Source organism: Trachurus japonicus, unplaced genomic scaffold, assembly GCF_045865225.1.
Source record: "Trachurus japonicus isolate A0001 unplaced genomic scaffold, Traja_1.0 AP030569.1".
Lineage (NCBI taxonomy): Eukaryota > Metazoa > Chordata > Actinopteri > Carangiformes > Carangidae > Trachurus > Trachurus japonicus.
This window is the reverse complement of record NW_028220702.1, coordinates 1-19,537: the sequence shown is the minus strand read 5'-3', so window position 1 is coordinate 19,537 and position 19,537 is coordinate 1. Positions and strand designations below refer to the sequence as shown.

At 47.0% G+C, this 19,537-nt stretch overlaps 1 pseudogene across 1 annotated transcript; it reads left to right on the top strand.

Annotated features, from left to right (window-relative positions):
• Nucleotides 1-35: 35 nt before the first annotated feature.
• Nucleotides 36-18,996, top strand: LOC146960221 (cleavage and polyadenylation specificity factor subunit 3-like; annotated as a pseudogene). The gene is made up of 7 exons (XR_015035494.1): nt 36-119; nt 12,927-13,077; nt 14,769-14,944; nt 16,562-16,720; nt 17,423-17,569; nt 18,625-18,777; nt 18,888-18,996. The product of XR_015035494.1 is annotated as a cleavage and polyadenylation specificity factor subunit 3-like (transcript).
• The last annotated feature ends 541 nt before the right edge of the window (nt 18,997-19,537 follow it).

Below are 19,537 nucleotides of genomic sequence, written 5' to 3'. Positions count from 1 at the left end.
TGTGTGTGTGTGTGTGTGTGTGTGTGTAGTTGTTGTACACAGGAGACTTCTCCCGTCAGGAGGACAGACACTTGATGGCGGCGGAGATCCCCAGCGTCAAACCAGACATCCTCATCACCGTGAGTGGAGCCGTTCAACCTGTTCAATCTTTATTTAAACACAGAGCACAGACACTTAACATTGAACCTGTGTATGTAACGGGTATGGAGTGAACCCAATAGCAGCACAAATGAACCAGGTATTCGTATTTAAACAGTCTTTATACAGCAGGTTAAAGCAGGTACACAGCAGACCAGAGGATGTGAGCTGGAGAGGTGAAGCTGATCAGGTGGGTCTCTTGGTGAAGCCGGAACAGGCCAAGAGCCAACCAGCCACAGGCAGACGAGGAACAGAAAACAGGCAGGCAATACTCGTGGTCGGAGACAGAAGGCTGGTGGATTTACCGGGGCTGAGACGAGAGGCAATGGTCGGAGGCAAGCCGGGTCGATACCAGGTAAGTAGTCCGGAAACAAGTGCTGGAGAGTCAGGCATGGGAGCGAAGACAATCTGGCAAAGAGTGAGTGGAGTGAGGCTGCATATATACTGGCTTGATTGGAGATGGTGAGCAGGTGAGAGCAGCAGGTGAAAGCTGTTAGACTGATGAGGGGTGTGGCTGAGCAGCAGAGCAGGGGAGGAGCAGAGCAGACTGTGACAGAACCCCCCCCTCAAGGGATGGCTCCCGACATCCTAAGGTCATCAAACTGGGTGGGAGGAGGGGGAAAGGAAGCGGGCCTAAAACTCCTGGGAGCCAGACAAGTCCATCTCCTCAGCTGGGTGGGTGGAGGGGGTCTGGAGGAGGGTTTCCCTGCGCCTGACAGAACGAGTTCCAGCATTCTGAACAGGCGGGGGCAAGATGCGGGTCCCAGGACGAGCTGACGCATTGGCAGGCTGATCCGGGTGTTGCCGATGAAAGTTGGTCATGAGGGTGGAGTCTACAATATGGCGAGCAGGAACCCAGGACCTTTCCTCCGGACCGTAACCCTCCCAGTCCACAAGGTACTGGAGACCTCTACCGCGCCGACGAGAACGTATCAGGCGCCGCACTGCATACACTGGACCACCATCAACGATACGTGGAGGGGGAGGTGGTGGTGCCGGAGGGACCAAGGGACTGTTGTGGACTGGCTTAACCCTGGATACATGGAAGGTTGGGTGAACTCTCATGGAATGTGGGAGCTTCAACCGGACCGCCACTGGATTGATGACCTTCTGGATAGTGAAAGGCCCGATGAACTTTGGTGCCATCTTCCTGGACTCTACCCGAAGAGGTAAGTCTCGGGTGGAGAGCCACACTTGCTGTCCTGCTTGGTAGGTAGGTGCAGGTGTACGACGGCGATTGGCAGTGGCAGTATAGCGACCCACGGAACGAAGGAGGGTGGAGCGAGCTTGGAGCCATGTTCTGCGGCAGCGGCGGATGAAGACTTGGACAGACGGGCAGGAAATCTCCTTCTCCTGGGCTGGGAACAGTGGTGGTTGATAGCCGTAAGCACACTGAAATGGAGAGAGGCCGGTGGCAGAGCAGACAAGGGAGTTGTGCGCATATTCAACCCACAGTAGTTGTGACGACCAGGATGAGGGGTTCTGGGAGGCCATGCACCGTAGGGCTGTTTCCAGTTCCTGGTTCATACGCTCGGTCTGTCCATTGCTCTGTGGGTGGAATCCAGAAGACAGACTGGCGGTGGCACCCAGCAGACTGCAGAACTCCCTCCAAAACACAGACGAAAACTGGGGACCACGGTCTGACACCACATCAACAGGAAGGCCGTGCAGGCGGAATGCATGGAGCAGGACCAACTGAGCAGTCTCTTTAGCTGTGGGGAGCTTGGGCAGAGGCACAAAGTGGACCATCTTGCTGAAGCGGTCCACGATGGTCAGGATGACAGTGTGGCCGTCAGAGGTGGGAAGACCTGTAACAAAGTCCAAGGATATGTGGGACCATGGGCGATGAGGAATAGGAAGAGGTTGAAGCAGCCCAGCAGGTGGCCGGCGGGAGGATTTGTGTTGATTGCAGGTTGGACAGGCTTTGACGAATTCCTGGATGTCCTCCTGCAAGGTGGGCCACCAGAAACGTTGGAGAACAGCATGCCGTGTCCGTAGAACACCAGGGTGGCAGGAGAGCTTGGTGGAGTGGGCCCATAGTAGCACATCTGACCTCAAGGCTGGAGGAACGAAAAGGCAGTTAGACGGGCAGGAGCTGGGACCTGGCTGTCCTTCTGTGGCCGCTCTCACCCTCTCCTCTATGTCCCAGGTCAATGAGGCAACAAGGCAAGACGTAGGGAGGATGGACTCAGGTTTGTCAGCAGAATCCTCTGTCCTCTGGAACTGGCGGGAAAGGGCATCGGGCTTAACGTTGCGGGATCCTGGACGGTAAGAGAGGGTGAAGTTGAAGCGGGTAAAAAACAGGGACCAGCGGGCCTGACGAGAGTTGAGTCTCTTAGCGGAGCGTATATACTCCAAATTCTTGTGATCTGTCCATACAAGAAAAGGCTCCTTGGTGCCCTCCAACCAATGGCGCCACTCTTCTAGTGCCATCTTAACTGCCAGCAGTTCCCTGTTGCCAATGTCATAATTTCTCTCAGCGGGGGTCAGGCGGCGAGAGAAGAAAGCACAGGGATGGAGCTTATGGTCAGTACCAGAGCGCTGAGACAGGACAGCCCCCACCCCTACATCTGAGGCGTCCACCTCGACCACAAACTGACGTTCAGAGTCAGGCATCAGGAGGATGGGTGATGAGGTGAACCGATCCTTGAGGGTCTTGAAGGCTGCTGCAGCTGGAGGTGACCACTGGAAGGGCACTTTGGAGGAGGTCAGGGCGGTGAGAGGGGCTGCCACAGAGCTGTAGTTGCGGATAAAGCGACGGTAAAAGTTTGCAAACCCCAGGAAGCGCTGAAGCTGTTTGCGGTTTTCAGGGACAGGCCAGGAAGTGACAGCAGAGACTTTGGCTGGGTCCATCTGGATGTTGCCTTGGGCCACAATGTTCCCAGAAAAGACACTGAAGAGACATGGAATTCACATTTTTCTGCTTTCACAAACAGGGAATTCTCCAGGAGGCGCTGAAGGACGGACTGGACATGATGGATGTGCTGCTCCTTGGACCGGGAGAAGATGAGGATGTCATCGAGATAAACAAAAACATATCGATTGAGCATGTCTCTGAGCACATCATTTATCATTGCTTGGAAGACGGCAGGGGCGTTGGTCAGGCCGAACGGCATTACGAGATACTCGTAGTGTCCAGTTGGGGTGTTGAATGCCGTCTTCCACTCATCTCCCTCTCTGATGCGGACGAGGTGGTAGGCGTTGCGCAGGTCTAGTTTGGAGAAGATGGTGGCCCCCTGGAGCAGTTCGAAGGCAGTGGAGATGAGTGGCAGTGGGTAACGGTTCTTTATGGTGATATCATTCAGTCCTCTGTAGTCGATGCAGGGTCTCAAAGTCTTGTCCTTCTTCTCGACGAAGAAAAAACCCGCTCCAGCAGGAGATGAAGAAGGACGAATGATGCCAGCGGCCAGGGAGTCATTGATGTAAGTCTCCATGACTTTTCTCTCAGGCTCAGAGAGAGAGTACAGGCGCCCCTTGGGAGGTGAGGTACCAGGCAGGAGATCTATGGCACAGTCGTAAGGGCGGTGTGGAGGCAGTGACATGGCTCTGGCTTTACTGAAGACCTGGCGGAAATCATGGTACTCAGGTGGCACCCCGGAGAGGTCAGGTGAAGAGCTGGAGCAGGAGCTGGAGGAGTGAAGTGGAGCTGAGGCATGCTGCAGGCACCTCTGATGACAGGAGGAGCTCCACTCCAGGATGGCCCCAGTGACCCAGTCAATGTGAGGGTTGTGAAGACGAAGCCATGGATACCCCAGGATGACAGGCAGGCAGGAAGAGCTTAGGATGTGGAACTGGACTGTCTCGTGATGATTACCAGAAAGCAGCAGGTGAACAGGAGAAGTCTGATGTGTGACAGTGCCCAAGATGTGTCCATCTAAGGCTCTAGCAGGAACGGGATGAGGCAAAGGAACCCGCTTGAGCCCCAGTTGAAGGACCACCTCCTCATCAATGATACAGACATCAGCCCCAGAGTCAATGAAGATAGCCAAGGTGTGGGGGCCATCTGGCAGGAGAAGACGGCCTTGGAACAGAGGTCTCTGGCTTTGGGGAGGTGACAGGGCAGTTGAGCTCACCAGGGCCTCCCCAACTACTGGTGAGCTCTGGCTTTTGCTGGACAGCTGGAGATGTAGTGTCCCGCTACCCCACAATAGAGGCAGAGGTTAGACTTGCGGCGGCGCTCTCTCTCTTCCTGGGAGAGGGAGGTGCGACCCAACTGCATGGGTTCAGGATCCTCAGCCTGCTGATGCGGTGGGGTGGAGTTGGCTGCTGTAGCACCCCCACGGGAGCGAGGTGGAAGAGAGCGTTGGGCCCCCCCTTGACGCTTCTCTCGTCGACGGGCCTGGAAACGTAGGTCAATGCGGATGGCCAAATCAATCACCCCGTCCAAGGTGATGGGGGTGTCGTGTGAGACCAGTTCATCCTTAATATAGTCAGCCAAACCGTGGAGGAAGGCCTCACAGAGGGCTGAACTGTTCCAACTGCTTTGGCTGGCTCTGGTGCGGAAGTCAATTGAATAGTCTGCCACCGTTCGCTCGCCTTGCTTCAGTCCCATCAGTCCCCTTGTAGACTCGGAACCACAATTCTCGAATCCAAAAACCTTGCGAAGCTCGGCAGCAAACAGATCAAAGGAAGCACAGGCTGGAGACCGTCTCTCCCACTCAGCTGTTCCCCAAAGTCGAGCTCTGCCTGTCAGGTGGTTGATGACAAATGCTACCTTTGCTGGTTCCGTGGCAAAGGTGCGGGGCTGCAGGGCGAACAGAAGAGAGCAGTTGGTGAGGAAGGGGCCACAAGTCTCTCGATCACCGTCGTAACGCTCCGGGGTTCCCACCCGGGGCTCAGGAGCATCTCTGGGCGGTGAAGAAGCTGATACAGGTGCAGGAGCAGAAGCCGATGCTCCTGGAGAGGGGGCAGACGCAGCAGATGGAGAGAGCTGGGAGAAGCGGGCTGCTAGCTGTTGCATCTGTCCGGCTAATGCTGCTAGCGCTCGTCCATGAGTCTCAGCAGCTTGTCTAGCTTCAGCAGCAGACGCAGTCATCATGGCCTCATGCTGCTGCAGGGCGCCCTCAATCGCCTCGAAGCGACTGGGAATGTGTGCTGGGTCCATAGCTGGCCAGATTGTACTGTAACGGGTATGGAGTGAACCCAATAGCAGCACAAATGAACCAGGTATTCGTATTTAAACAGTCTTTATACAGCAGGTTAAAGCAGGTACACAGCAGACCAGAGGATGTGAGCTGGAGAGGTGAAGCTGATCAGGTGGGTCTTGTAGCATACCCTCCGAAAGATTTAGGACTCGACTGGTGGTTTTCAACATTTATTTCCATAAACCATTCCGTAACCAACTCGTTGAATACCAACGTGAGAACTTGTGCCTCCTCGGGGGGTTGCTATTTCCAGTCCTTTATTGTTCATTTACCGCAACTCTTTCATTGCCTCTTTTTCCTTTGTTTACGTTAACTTTTTACTTTCGCCGTTAACTCGTTCCGTATCACCTTGTTTTTTACCGGAAGACTCAACACAGCCAGGAAGTGACATAGTAGGTTAGCGACCTCTTCAAAATAAAAGCTCATTCGACCATTCTAACAGTACCAGGCTGCCCTCCTGTGGACAAAATGATCAACAGCAACACACAAAACCAAAACACACAAAACCAAAAAGTGGTCTGCTACACTCCCACCAAAATTATTTGTGTTCCACATTGAATACTGTGAGTGTGAACTAAGAATAATTTTCTCAATAAGAGTGTCATTGTCTTTGTGTAGCCACATCTTAAGAAGCTTCAAAAAGCAGAACTAACTTCTGCACTGGGCGTTCCAATATTGAAGGTTTGGCAAGACGCTCACCCTTCTTGCTCAGGTTCTTATCTCCTACTGAGATTTTCACTCTTCTTACAAGTCCATCCTTGCCGCTGACAGTCTCTATGACTCTTGCGAGTCTCCATTCACCTCTGGGTAACAGTTCATCTTTGTCCATCACTATATCACCCACCATTAGATTTCTTTTTGGCGTGTGCCACCGCTGCCTTGTGGTGATATTGTGGAGATATTCTCGTTTCCATCTACTCCAAAACTGTTCCAATAAAAACTGCACACGACGCCATCTCTTTGCTCCGTACAGGTCCTCTTTAGGGAATGTGCCTGGTGGAGGAAGTGCTGTACTGGACTTCATGTTGAGGAGATGATTGGGGGTGAGAGGTTCAAGGCTGTCAGGGCAGTTCAAGTTATCAACAGTGAGGGGTCGGCTGTTGACTATGGCCATGGCTTCGTACAGTACAGTCCTTAATGAAGCATCGTTGAGTCTGCCTTGAGAAAGAGACAGGGTAGAGCTCAGAACACTTCTGACAGTCTTTATCTGGCGCTCCCACACGCCCCCAGCGTGACTGGAGTGAGGTGCATTCATGATGAAATCACACTGTTTCTGTGACAGGAATGTGTTCAGTCTCTGTGTGTCAAGTTCTTGTAAAGCTGTCTTGAATTCATTCTTGGCACCAACAAAATTGGTGCCCTGATCACACTGAATTTGACGGACTGCACCACGGAGAGCAATGAAACATCGCAGGGCGTTGATGAAGGTGTCCGTGGACATATCCTCTAACATCTCGATGTGAATGGCTCGTGAGCAAAAACAAGTAAAGAGCAGGCCGTATCGTTTATGCTGTTTTCTTCCCTGTGTCGTCATGAAAGGGCCAAAGCAATCCATACCACAGTGTGTGAAAGGAGGGGAGGGCTCGACGCGTTCTACAGGTAAGTCACTCATTCTTTGACCCTCTGCAGCTCTCCTGAGTTTACGACAGATCACACACTGATGGATGTAAGATGTTACTGCTCTGCTCATTCCAGGAATCCAATATCCACTGGCTCTGATTTCATTTACTGTGAATCCTTTTCCTTGATGTTTTGTCTTTTCATGGTTGTGAGCTATTATTAACTTTGTCACATGGTGCTCTTTAGGAATGACAATTGGATGCTTGAAGGAGTCAGTGAGTGACGAGTGGCGGAGTCGTCCTCCCACCTTGAGGAGACCGTCTGTGTCGAGGAAAGCATCAAGGTGGTGTAATTTGTTGCCACGCTGTAATTGATTACCTTTGCTCAATGATTTGATTTCCTCTTCATATGCTTGTCTTTGCAGATCCAGGATTATGACACGCTCAGCACTTTCTCTTTCACTCACTGTTGAAAGAGCATGTGATGTGATCTTTTTGACTCGTCGAAGCAGGCGGGCTACAGCTCTGGTAGCTCGGGACCATGATGAGAACTTGGACAGGCGGTCGACAAGACTCATTATTTCTGTAGTTTTTGTTTGCAGGGCTTGTGCCTTTTTGACTTCTGGATCCCCTATGGACAGGTCTGGCACTGCATCATTTTCCGTGGGTAACTCCTTCTCCCAGAGGAACATGGGGCCGGTGAACCAATCAGATGCAAGTAGTTCAGTTACAGTTTTACCTCGAGATGCTCCATCTGCTGGATTCTCATCCGTAGGGACGTAGCGCCATTGCTGTGGGTCTGTACAGTGGCGGATCTTCTGGACCCGGTTGGCTACAAAAGTGTGAAATCGCCGTGCATCGTTATTTATGTAGCCTAACACCACCTTTGAATCAGTCCAAAAGTATTCTTTTCCATCCACAATTCTCAATTCTTCTCGGAGCATGTTACTGATGGAGACTGAAACCACTGCTGCAGTTAATTCGAGCCGTGGTATTGTGGTTACTTTTGTTGGAGAAACACGAGCCTTTCCTATCACCAGTGAGCAGTGAATCTCTCCTTTCTTATTCTTGACTCTCAGATAAGAGCATTGCCCGTATCCGCTTGTGCTCGCATCTGAGAAGTGGTGTAATTCAGTCTCTACAACTTCTCCAAAGTCAGCAGATAAGTAACAGCGATTAATGTTTATTTTCTGTAGGTTGGTGAAATCACGTTGCCAACTCTCCCACCGTGGTTTTAACCTCTCTGGCAGGGGTTCATCCCAACCGGTGCCCTGGTTGCACATCTCTTGGAGGATTCTCTTTCCGTTGAGGACATATGGTGCGAGGAAGCCGAGAGGATCATATATGGAAGCAACAGTAGATAATATGCCTCTCCGTGTGGCTGGTTGGTCCTTTAAGGTGTTGCTGAATCTGAAGCTGTCCTCTTTTATGCTCCATTGAATTCCTAAAGCTCGTTCCAGTGTGTCATTGAATGTTAAGTCCTTTGTGTTTGTCTCTGTTGCACACTCTGATGGGGGCAGGCTCTGCAATACAGCATGGTTATTTGACACAAATTTGTGGAGACGGAGACCACCTTTGCTGCATATCTCCCTTGCCTCCTGTGCTAACTGAATGGCTCTTTTCACATTGTCTGTACTTGTCACTCCGTCGTCTACATAAAAGTCTTTTGCAACAAATTGTGCTCCTACTGGGTGTGAGTGGCTGTGTTCTTTAGCTAAGTATTTAAGTCCATAATTCGCACACCCAGGGGATGACACCGCACCGAAGAGGTGTACTTTCATGCGGTACTCCTGAGGTTGTGTTGTTGTATCTCCATCCTTCCACCAGAGGAACCGGAGGTAGTTGCGGTCTTCCTCTTGGACATGAAATTGGTGAAACATTTTCTCTATGTCACATAGAAGAGCAATGGGATGCCGTCTGAACCTTATAAGAATACCTGTCAGGTTATTGATCATGTCTGGTCCTGGGAGCAGGTGTTCATTTAAGCTTGTGCCACAGTATTTTGCAGAGCAGTCGAACACAACACGCAATTTGTCAGGCTTCTGAGGGTGATATATGCCATGATGTGGAATATACCACCGCTCACCTTCAGTTCCATCTGTGGGCACTTCTTCCACGTCACCTCTTTCTATGATTTCCTTCATGTATGTTGTGTAGTCTCTTTTGTATTTTTCATCCCTGCTGAACTTGCGTTGAAGATGACTGAGCCTGATTTCAGCGAGCCTTTTGTTGTCAGGTAAGGAGGGCCGTTTTCTGAATGGAAGAGGCATCTCGTAATGTCCCTGGGCATTTTTCTTTATACCATCCTTGAGTGTGCTCAGGAACATGAGGTCCTCTTGTGAGACAGTTTTGTCATCTCCTTTCGTGTCCTTAAAGTCTGACTCCAGGACGCTGATCACATCCATCGGCGTTACTGGAGGAAGTTCCTTTACCGTGACTCTGTGACACAGGCTGGACTGTCTTTCATTAAAGCCAGGTGTAGAGCAGCCCACAATGCTCCACCCCAAGTCTGTGAGGACGGCGTAGGGCTCATTGTCTGCTCCATCAATCAGTTGTCTGGGTTTTATAGCTCTTGGACAGTTATACCCAATGAGGAGTCCGACATCACAGCTGAGGAGAGGGGGTATCTGATCTGTGATTGCTGCTAGGTGAGGCCATTGTTTTGCTGTTTGATGGGTAGGTATGTTATCACGGTTCATGGGGATACAGTCTTTTGTGTATGAAGGAGGGAGATCAATGTAAATGCCTGAATTGTAGCCTCTGACACGAAGTCCTTCTACTCTTTCACTTTTCATTATCATGCTCTCTCCTAGCATAGTAGTGAGTTTCAGTTGTACAGGGAAAGTGTTTGGTTGTAATTCATCACTTACTTCTCTCTCTATGAAGGTGCTGTCGCTCTGGGTGTCCAGCAGTGCATAGACGAGCTGTTCTTTGGACGGCTGGGTGGCAGAGGAGATCCACACAGGGACAATCATGGAGGTGCTGTATGACTGACCCTCTTTAGTGACACAGAGTGGGCTAGCTGTCACAATTTCATTTGAACAGTTTGTGTTCACATTTGCTGTAATTTTCCTTCTTTCCATGCTTACAGGTCTGTCTTTCTCCTCATACCCTTTGTAATGTTCATCATGTAGACAGGTGGGATGTCTTCCCTTGCACAGATCACAGGTGTGACGGTGACGACATTCCTTGGCGCTGTGACCTGGTTTGACACATCCATAGCACAGTTTATTGTCTTTTATGAATGTTCGTCTTTCCTCGAGAGATTTTTCTTTGAATTTTGAGCACTTGGATAGTTGATGCTTGTCATCTTTGCACCACATGCAGGGAGGCTTTTCTTTTCCATAGTTTGACCTTATGTTTTCAGTGTTTGCATTTGTTTGAGTGCTGAAGACACTTACTTTGTTTCCCTTTGTTTCATTTGTGTTTCTTTTGACGTAGGATGAACTGGATGAGTGTAGAGCATGCAGGGAAGTGATTGGGTTACATGCTATCTCCGCTTCCACTGACACAAATCTGGCGAAGTCTTCAAAAGTGGGGAAGTCTCTTCCTTCCATGAGAGCTATTGAGACTTGACGATTCCAGCGTGCTGCTAGCCAATCTGGGACTTTCTGTGTCAGCTTTTGATTCTCTTCACAATCATTCAAGATTTCTAAACCTCTCACGTGAGGCATGGCTTGGAGACAGGCATTTAGGAAATCAGAGAAGGCCCTCAACCCTTCAGCGTCTTTGATTTGCACTTTCGGCCATTTTGACAGCTTGTCTCTGAAAGCCCTTTGAATGACAAATGGCTGCCCGTAGCGTTGGTTGAGCTTATTCCATGCATCTCTGTATGCTTTGTCATCGTCTCGGAAAAAGGTGCCTTCAATACATTTGTGAGCAGGGCCACTGACATATTTCTTTAGATAATAAAGTTTGTCGGCTGATGAGATGCTTTTTCTATCTATCAGTGACATGAATGAAGCTCTCCATTCAATGTAGTGGATGGGGTCTCCTCCAAACACTGTGGGCATTGGCATGGGGAGTCTGTTGATGGTTATGCTGTCTTGTATCGCTTGGGCTAAAGAGGAGATGTCAGTGGAGGAATTTGGTGGGACTATGGGAGGGTTTTGGTGATACACAGAGGGGATGGCAGGGCTCTGCCTGTTGTATCTACTGTCTTGTTGCTGTGTAGGCAGACTGTTCATTTGCTGTAAGGGCTGATTGTCAGTTTCCTGTCTGATTTCTCTGTCGTAGCTTTCCAGCCTCACGCGTGCTACTTCTCTGTCCCTTTCTGCTTGCAAACGCTCTAATTCAGATTCCATCATCCTTATTTTTTCCTTCTGCTTTCTTTCTTCCTCCATTAATTTGCATTGAGCCTCTTTTGCAGCGAGCTCTGCAACTGCTTCAGCCCTTTTTGCAGCCATGACTGATGCTTCAGAGAAGTGACTATTAGCTGACTGAGAAGCAGTCCCATAAATGGAGTGGGCGTAGTTATGAGCATGGAGCTCACGGAGTTTGCGTTTTTCACGCTCTGCATCAAAGACATCGTCTATTCCGGATAAGCGTTCATTTATTATTTTCATAATGTCTTTAGTGACTGCCTCACAAGCATCTATTTTGCGTCTTAAATCAGCGGATGGGGTGGTACCCTGTCTTATTTCGTGGTAAATTTTCATGATGTCATCTTTTCCGTTTTCAACAGTGTCTGCCATTTTAGCCAGTTCCATATCTGTTGTGTTTTGCTTTAGGTTTTCTTTCGTTGATCTGATTTGAATTTTCCATTGTTCATAAAGGCTAAGCAGTCTCCTTTCTTTTTTACTTTGTTCCTCCCTTTGATAGGCAAGAAACCTCTCTGTGGGTACACTTTTGCGTTCTGAATGACGTGGTATTTTTATTTCCTCAGTGTCATTCATTTCATGTTGAAGCTCAACTAGTTGTTTATTTTTGGTTTCAGTTAGCTCATTTAATTCCTGCCATGACAAGCATTCTTCATCCTTTTGATTTAGCAATCCTCTATTTTCTTCAATCTCTGCTTGTAGTTTATTTATCTGTTCCTTTAAGACATCCGTTTTTACTGTATTTGTAGTCTTTACCGTCCCTTGAGCCATCACTTTACCATACGATGCTGTAGCGTAGCTCCGTGCTGTGCTGCTTGGCCGTGGAGTTCACAGACGGAGTGGCGATGCATGTGGTAAAGTTGTCACTGGTCCCTTGCTGGGCGAAGTCACCGGAGCCTTGATGAGCGAAGTTGTCCCTGGTGCCTCGCTGGGTGAAGTTCTCACTGTAGCATACCCTCCGAAAGATTTAGGACTCGACTGGTGGTTTTCAACATTTATTTCCATAAACCATTCCGTAACCAACTCGATGAATACCAACGTGAGAACTTGTGCCTCCTCGGGGGGTTGCTATTTCCAGTCCTTTATTGTTCATTTACCGCAACTCTTTCATTGCCTCTTTTTCCTTTGTTTACGTTAACTTTTTACTTTCGCCGTTAACTCGTTCCGTATCACCTTGTTTTTTACCGGAAGACTCAACACAGCCAGGAAGTGACATAGTAGGTTAGCGACCTCTTCAAAATAAAAGCTCATTCGACCATTCTAACAGTACCAGGCTGCCCTCCTGTGGACAAAATGATCAACAGCAACACACAAAACCAAAACACACAAAACCAAAAAGTGGTCTGCTACAGGTCTCTTGGTGAAGCCGGAACAGGCCAAGAGCCAACCAGCCACAGGCAGACGAGGAACAGAAAACAGGCAGGCAATACTCGTGGTCGGAGACAGAAGGCTGGTGGATTTACCGGGGCTGAGACGAGAGGCAATGGTCGGAGGCAAGCCGGGTCGATACCAGGTAAGTAGTCCGGAAACAAGTGCTGGAGAGTCAGGCATGGGAGCGAAGACAATCTGGCAAAGAGTGAGTGGAGTGAGGCTGCATATATACTGGCTTGATTGGAGATGGTGAGCAGGTGAGAGCAGCAGGTGAAAGCTGTTAGACTGATGAGGGGTGTGGCTGAGCAGCAGAGCAGGGGAGGAGCAGAGCAGACTGTGACAGTGTATGTTTGTGTGTGTGTGTGTGTGTGTGTGTGTGTGTGTGTGTGTGTCAGGAGTCGACCTACGGGACTCACATCCACGAGAAGCGGGAGGAGCGAGAGGCTCGGTTCTGCAACACGGTCCACGACATCGTCAACAGAGAAGGTCGATGTCTGATCCCCGTGTTCGCTCTGGGCTGAGCGCAGGAGCTGCTGCTCATCCTCGGTGAGACCACGGCAACAACGACGCCATGACGACGCACGGCGACCTAAGAGTGGCGCTTTCCCTTCAGCTGAGGGAAAAATAAATTCAGGCTTCAAGTTTTATTTACAAGATTAAACTAAGGGACGTGTTTCTGTCTATGGATCACACAGAAACATTTTCATTCACCATACACACTCGTTAAAGCCCCAGTGTGTAACTTATTTGGCTTTTTAGTAGCAAAAATCAAATATTGCTTTCATAAATACATATTTCACTGAAGTCGAATCACACCCGCATACAAATGAAAGCTTTCTGGTACCTTAGAATTGAATTGTTACAAGTCGTTACAAATACATGAGTGGGCGACGCACCGAACCGAGGCGGCCATGTTGCATCGTGACCGTAGGTAACCACGGAAACTCAGCGGAGCTGTCGGCTCGGCCTGTTAAAACTGTCACCACTGTGCAGGGCCGTTGCTAGGAATTCTGGGCCCCCTTAAAGAATACTAAAGTGGGCCCCTCCCCCTAACTTTTCCAGTTTTTTTTCTTAGACTACGTATGTATTATCATTTTTTATTTAGCCTAGTAGCCTACCTTGTTTTGATGCTAATGCAACATTACACTGTAAAAACCCAAGTATCTTACCAAGAATATTTGTCTTATTTCTAGTCAAAATGTAATTTCTAGTCAAAACAAATATCATTATACTTAAAATAAGATTCATCATATTAAAAGTAGCTTGTTTTTAGACACTTTTTACTTCTTTCAAGCATATTTTCACTTGGAATAAGTAGAAAAAATATGATAGTGGAACAAGTTTTTCTTCCTTATTACAAGCACAAAAAACTTACTTTCACTGGCAGATTTTTCTACTTATTTCAAGTGAAAATTAGTTTGAAACAAGTGAAAATTATCTAAAAACAAGTTAATTTTTAGGTTATGAGTCTTATTTTAAGTGGAAAGAGATTAGCTTTGACTAGAAATGAGACATTTGGACAAGAAATAAGACAAATATTCTTGGAAGGATGTTGAGTTTTTACAGTGTACTATGAGTATTAGTCAGGGTCTTACACAGAATAAATCAGTCATACAAAGATTATTCTACTGGGGTTTTTTATGGGGCCCCACTGGGCGTTGGGCCCCTAGAATTATCATCACCTTTCTCCCCTATACAACGGCCCTGCCACTGTGTAGTGTGAGGAAGGACGGAGGCACTGGTGTTGCATTCAGGTGCAGTCAGGCAGACGGCCGTCGGCAAACCAACCGGATGTCATTTTACTCGACGAGAGAAAGCCGGTAAAACGTGGGTCGGGTAAACAATACGACGTCACCATGACAACATATTGTCACGGCTGTATTGTTTTGCCTCGTGCTGGCGGACCACTTGTTTACATAGACGCTTGTTTATCCTGTTACATGCAGCGTCTGTTGTCTGTCTGACGTCTGCCCGATTTCAGGTGAATGCAACATCAAGAATACGTTCAGATATGCAACCGCACCGCTAGATGGGGGGAATTCCTACATACTATACCTTTAAAGAGGAACTATGCAAGATTTTTACCTTAAAGGGATAGTTCAACATTTTGGCAAATTGGTCCATTGCCATAATCCCTATACTCATAGCAGTAGGTTTGTTAACTTTATTTGTGTGTGTGTGTGTGTGTGTGTGTGTGTGTGTGTGTGTGTGTGTGTGTGTGTGTGTGTGTGGACCAGACGAGTACTGGCAGAACCACCCGGAGCTCCACGACATCCCGATCTTCTACGCTTCATCTCTGGCCAGGAAGTGCATGGCCGTGTACCAGACCTACATCAACGCCATGAACGACAAGATCCGCAAGGCCATCAACATCAACAACCCCTTCGTCTTCAAGCACATCAGCAACCTGAAGGTTTGTTTTGTTTTTGTTTTTACTTTTCTGTCCTGTTTTATTGTGTCGTGAGGTTTGTTCTGTCCTTTGTTTTCTGTTTTGTCTGTTTTGGTCAGTGTATTGTCAGTGTATACATTGTGTATGTTTAGGGTTGCAAAGGGGCGGAAAATTTCCAGTTTTTTATTCCAAATTGGAAAATATCCATGGGAATTATGGGAAATTATGGGAATTTATGGGGATTAACTGGAAATTTGGGGTAATTTAAACAAACTGTATCATATCCAAACATAAATGTAAATATTTTGTTTCGTCATAAGCAGACATCCATGCAAAATAACAATACAATTAAAAAACATGACATTTCCACAGATTTATTTGTGAGTAGAACTTTATCAAGTTTTAATTCTTGTATGAACAATCAGCTATTTCACTGAACAACAAAAACATGAATGTTGAGTAAAATATTACTAATTGCTTATTAAAGGGATAGTTCACCCTAGAATGATATTTCGCTCATTATCTACTCACCCTCATGTTGACTAAGGGCTGGAAGAATTTTCAGAGTCCACCGTCCCTTCTCTGAATTACAGGGGGTCTTGGCGTAGCAGTGCATTTCAATGCAACGGTTGCAAAGGGACACCAGAGCTCTTCGTAAAAAAACACACACAAAAAAACATCCAAATACCTCCATGATGCTCGTATGTAATGTCCGTCTTGTGCTGAAGCCCCAAATTGCGTAATTGTCCCGAAAAAAATTAAATAAGTCCACATTCCAAGCATGTTTGTAGCATTAGCTCCTAGTGTCTGTTGTCCGGTTCCGCTGCCAGCGCGCATGCGCAAGGTTCGCACTGAGACCGACTCGCTTCCTTGTTTACCCCGGTGAAGGACTAGAAGCAGTCCGTAATAGCCTGCCTTGCACCGGGACAACACTTTTTCGTGCAATTTTGGCCTCTTAAAACATATTTTAGCCATGGCTGAAGATTTTGATGTCGAGGACGAGCTGCATTTCTTTGCTGAGCCGTATTTGTACGAGCCAGAACCTTGCGCATGCGCGCTGGCAGCGGAAGAGCCCGGACAACAGACACTCGGAGCTAATGCTACAAACATGCTTGGAATGTGGACTTATTTAATTTTTTTCGGGACAATTACGCAATTTGGGGCTTCAGCACAAGACGGACATTACATACGAGCAGCATGGAGGTATTTGGATGTTTTTTTGTGTGTGTTTTTTACGAAGAGCTCTGGTGTCCCTTTGCAACCGTTGCATTGAAATGCACTGCTACGCCAAGACCCCCTGTAACTCAGAGAAGGGACGGTGGACTCTGAAAATTCTTCCAGCCCTTAGTCAACATGAGGGTGAGTAGATAATGAGCGAAATATCATTCTAGGGTGAATTATCCCTTTAAGGGCCAACCTTCAATTTTGTAAATTTCGGATTTATTCCCGTTTATTCCCATAGAAAGTTTCCGATATTACCCGATACCCGATATTTTGCAACCCTATGTATGCTATTGCCTGTTTCCATTGTCTTTGTCGTTTGTTTTCTGACGTGTGTGTGTGTGTGTGTGTGTGTGTGTGTGTGTGTGTGTGTGTGTGTGTGTGTGTGTGTGTGTGTGTGTGTGTGTGTGTGTGTGTCAGAGCATGGACCACTTCGACGACATCGGGCCCAGCGTGGTGATGGCGTCGCCCGGCATGATGCAGAGCGGTTTGTCCCGGGAGCTGTTTGAGAGCTGGTGCACGGACAAGAGGAACGGCGTCATCATCGCCGGCTACTGCGTGGAGGGGACGCTCGCCAAGGTGGGAATCGAACCTGCGACACCTCGGGTCCCTTCTGCAGTTTTTTTTAAATTTTTATTATCACAGGAAGTGAAACGTTTCCTCCACTGGTTTTTAGAAATGTCAGGTCTGTGTTCACTTTTGGAGACAAGTTAAGAACAACAGAGAGTGAGAGAGTGAAATAAAATAAACAATCACAGCAATAAATAAAAATAGACAATAACAGCTGTAAAATTAGTTTGTCTGCCCCAAATGCATCTTTCTTTATTCATAACTTCTCCTTTAATCGGTATCTTATAGTTTGGAGATAATAACTGCGATGGCAAGAACAGCAACACAAATAACTCTGACTGAGAACAGTGTAATTGCTGAAACAAAATCTTTTACAGTGTGTGTGTGTGTATCTGAATAAAAACCAGAAATAAGACTCTTATTTAAATTATATTATTGATCGGCATCAATAGATATTCCCAGTATTGGATCAGTCCGGTCAGTTTTATTGATAATGTTGAGTTTAATGTGGCTACGTAACAAGAATCTGAATCTGTGACAGACGCCTGTGTTAACGACGTAGGACCGATCAGAAGAGTGTGTCGTGTTGCGTTCAAGTGCCGCTGGGATTTAATGAACTTTTAAGAATATTTTTATATTATTTTAAATGATGAAACTTTTCACACAGGTTATTTAACATACTGTGTGTGTGTATGTGTGTGTGTGTTGCAGCACATCATGACGGAGCCTGATGAGATCGCCACCATGTCGGGACAGAAGCTTCCTCTCAAGATGTCGGTCGACTACATCTCCTTCTCCGCTCACACCGACTACCAGCAGACCAGCGAGTTCATCCGGGCGCTCAAACCGCCGCACGTGGTAAAAACAACACACACAGACACACACACACACACACACACACACAGACACACAGACACACTCTATTTAAATCCACACTATTTAATTAAATCCACAAAGCGATGTTCCTGGATCCTTTGGGTTTAATGCGACACACTAACAGGCAAAAACACTGTTTTTTCATGCACTGATCAATTTTGAGATTTTGGGCTATTTTTCTCTCAGAAAAGTGGAAAGAAATGGTAGAAAATCCACATTAAGGTTTTTTATTTTACTTCATTTTGTCTCTTTCATCAGTAGATTTCTCCTAAATTCACCAAAAGTTATGTCAGGTATCACTGTAAAGCTCCCTCTCTCTCCTGAACAATTATGTGGATCCAAAAATTGTCGTTTCCTCCGTATCCGCGACCAATCGTAAAAGTGCGATTCACATTAACAATCTATGGAATTTTACAGTACAAATCTTTAAAGGCCGTTTTCTCAAAATGAGTTTTTCCTCAGACTCTGGACCCGAAATCTCCGCTTCAGCGGCACTTAAAGACACCAAACCTTCCAGTTTGATTCCTGTCTATATTCTGAAGGTTTTTACAGAGGGGATTGTTGATATATCATTCACAGCCTGATTTATACAACATTTTATTCATAAAAACATGGAGAAACTTGGTGACAGTATTTTCTCATTTACAGAGTGATAAAAAGAGATATCCAAAATCCTCCTCTGTAAAAACTTCTGACTCTGATATATCAACAAAATAAAACAAGAATTTTGAAAGGTTCTTTATCCATTGTTCAGATTTCTGTTCTGGAAATGTATGCAGATTAGCGCATATATTGCCTCATTTACATATTTAAACATAAAACTTGACAAAACTTGTAATACAAAAAATATTTGTCTTAATGTGAATGATAAACTTGGGAAGTTTCATGGTGATATCTGTTGGTTTATTTTTTTTCCCTATTCACCTGCAGTGTCCCACCTTAATGCAGTTGGTTTGTGTGTGTGTTTGTGTCCGTATGTGTGTGTGTGTGTGTGTGTGTGTGTGTGTCCGTGTGTGTGTGTGTGTGTGCGTGTGCAGATCCTGGTGCACGGCGAGCAGAACGAGATGGCCCGGCTGAAGGCGGCTCTGATCCGAGAGTACGAAGACAACGACGAGGTTCACATCGAAGTCCACAACCCGCGAAACACTGAAGCCGTGACGCTGAACTTCAGAGGAGAGAAACTGGCCAAGGTGTGTGTGTGTGTCTGTGTGTGTGTGTGTTGTTGTTGTGTTGTTGTAGTATTGGTGTGGGCCGTGTTGTTAACTCCCAGCATGCTTTGCTCCGTTCTGCTGTGCTGCAGGTGATGGGCGTGCTGGCGGATGAGAAGTGCTCTCAGGGTCAGAGAGTCTCCGGGATCCTGGTGAAGAGAAACTTCAGTTACCACATCCTGACGCCGTCCGACCTCTCCAGTCAGTCTGCGTGTGTGTGTGTGTGTGTGTGTCTGTGAGACTGTGTGTGTGTGTGTGTGTGTGTGTGTGTGAGGTTGTGTGTGTGTGTGTGTGTGTGTGTGTGTGTGTGTGTGTGTGTGTGTGTGTGTGTGTGTGTGTGTGTGTGTGTGTGTGTGTGGTCAAACACTTATTATAATTGATGAATGTTTAATGTTTTTGATCCGTCATCAAATGTTTCAAGCTGCTTCTGTCACAGAAAGTAAACCTCAACATCTGGACTGATTGGTTGGTTGGTTGATAGAAAGAAAGAAAGAAAGAAAGAAGTAAGGAAGGAAAGAAAGAAAGAGTGAAGGAAAGAAAGAAAGAGTGAAGGAAAGAAAGAAAAAGAGAGAAAGAGGTGGAAAGAAAGACTGAAAGAAAATGCAAGAAAGGAAGACCAAGAAAATAATAATCAGAAGGAAAGAAACGAAGAAAAAAGAAAGAGGGAAGATAAAGAAAGAGAGAAAGAAAAGAAACAGGAAAAAAGGAAGATCAAGAAAGAAATAATCAAAAGGAAAGAAAA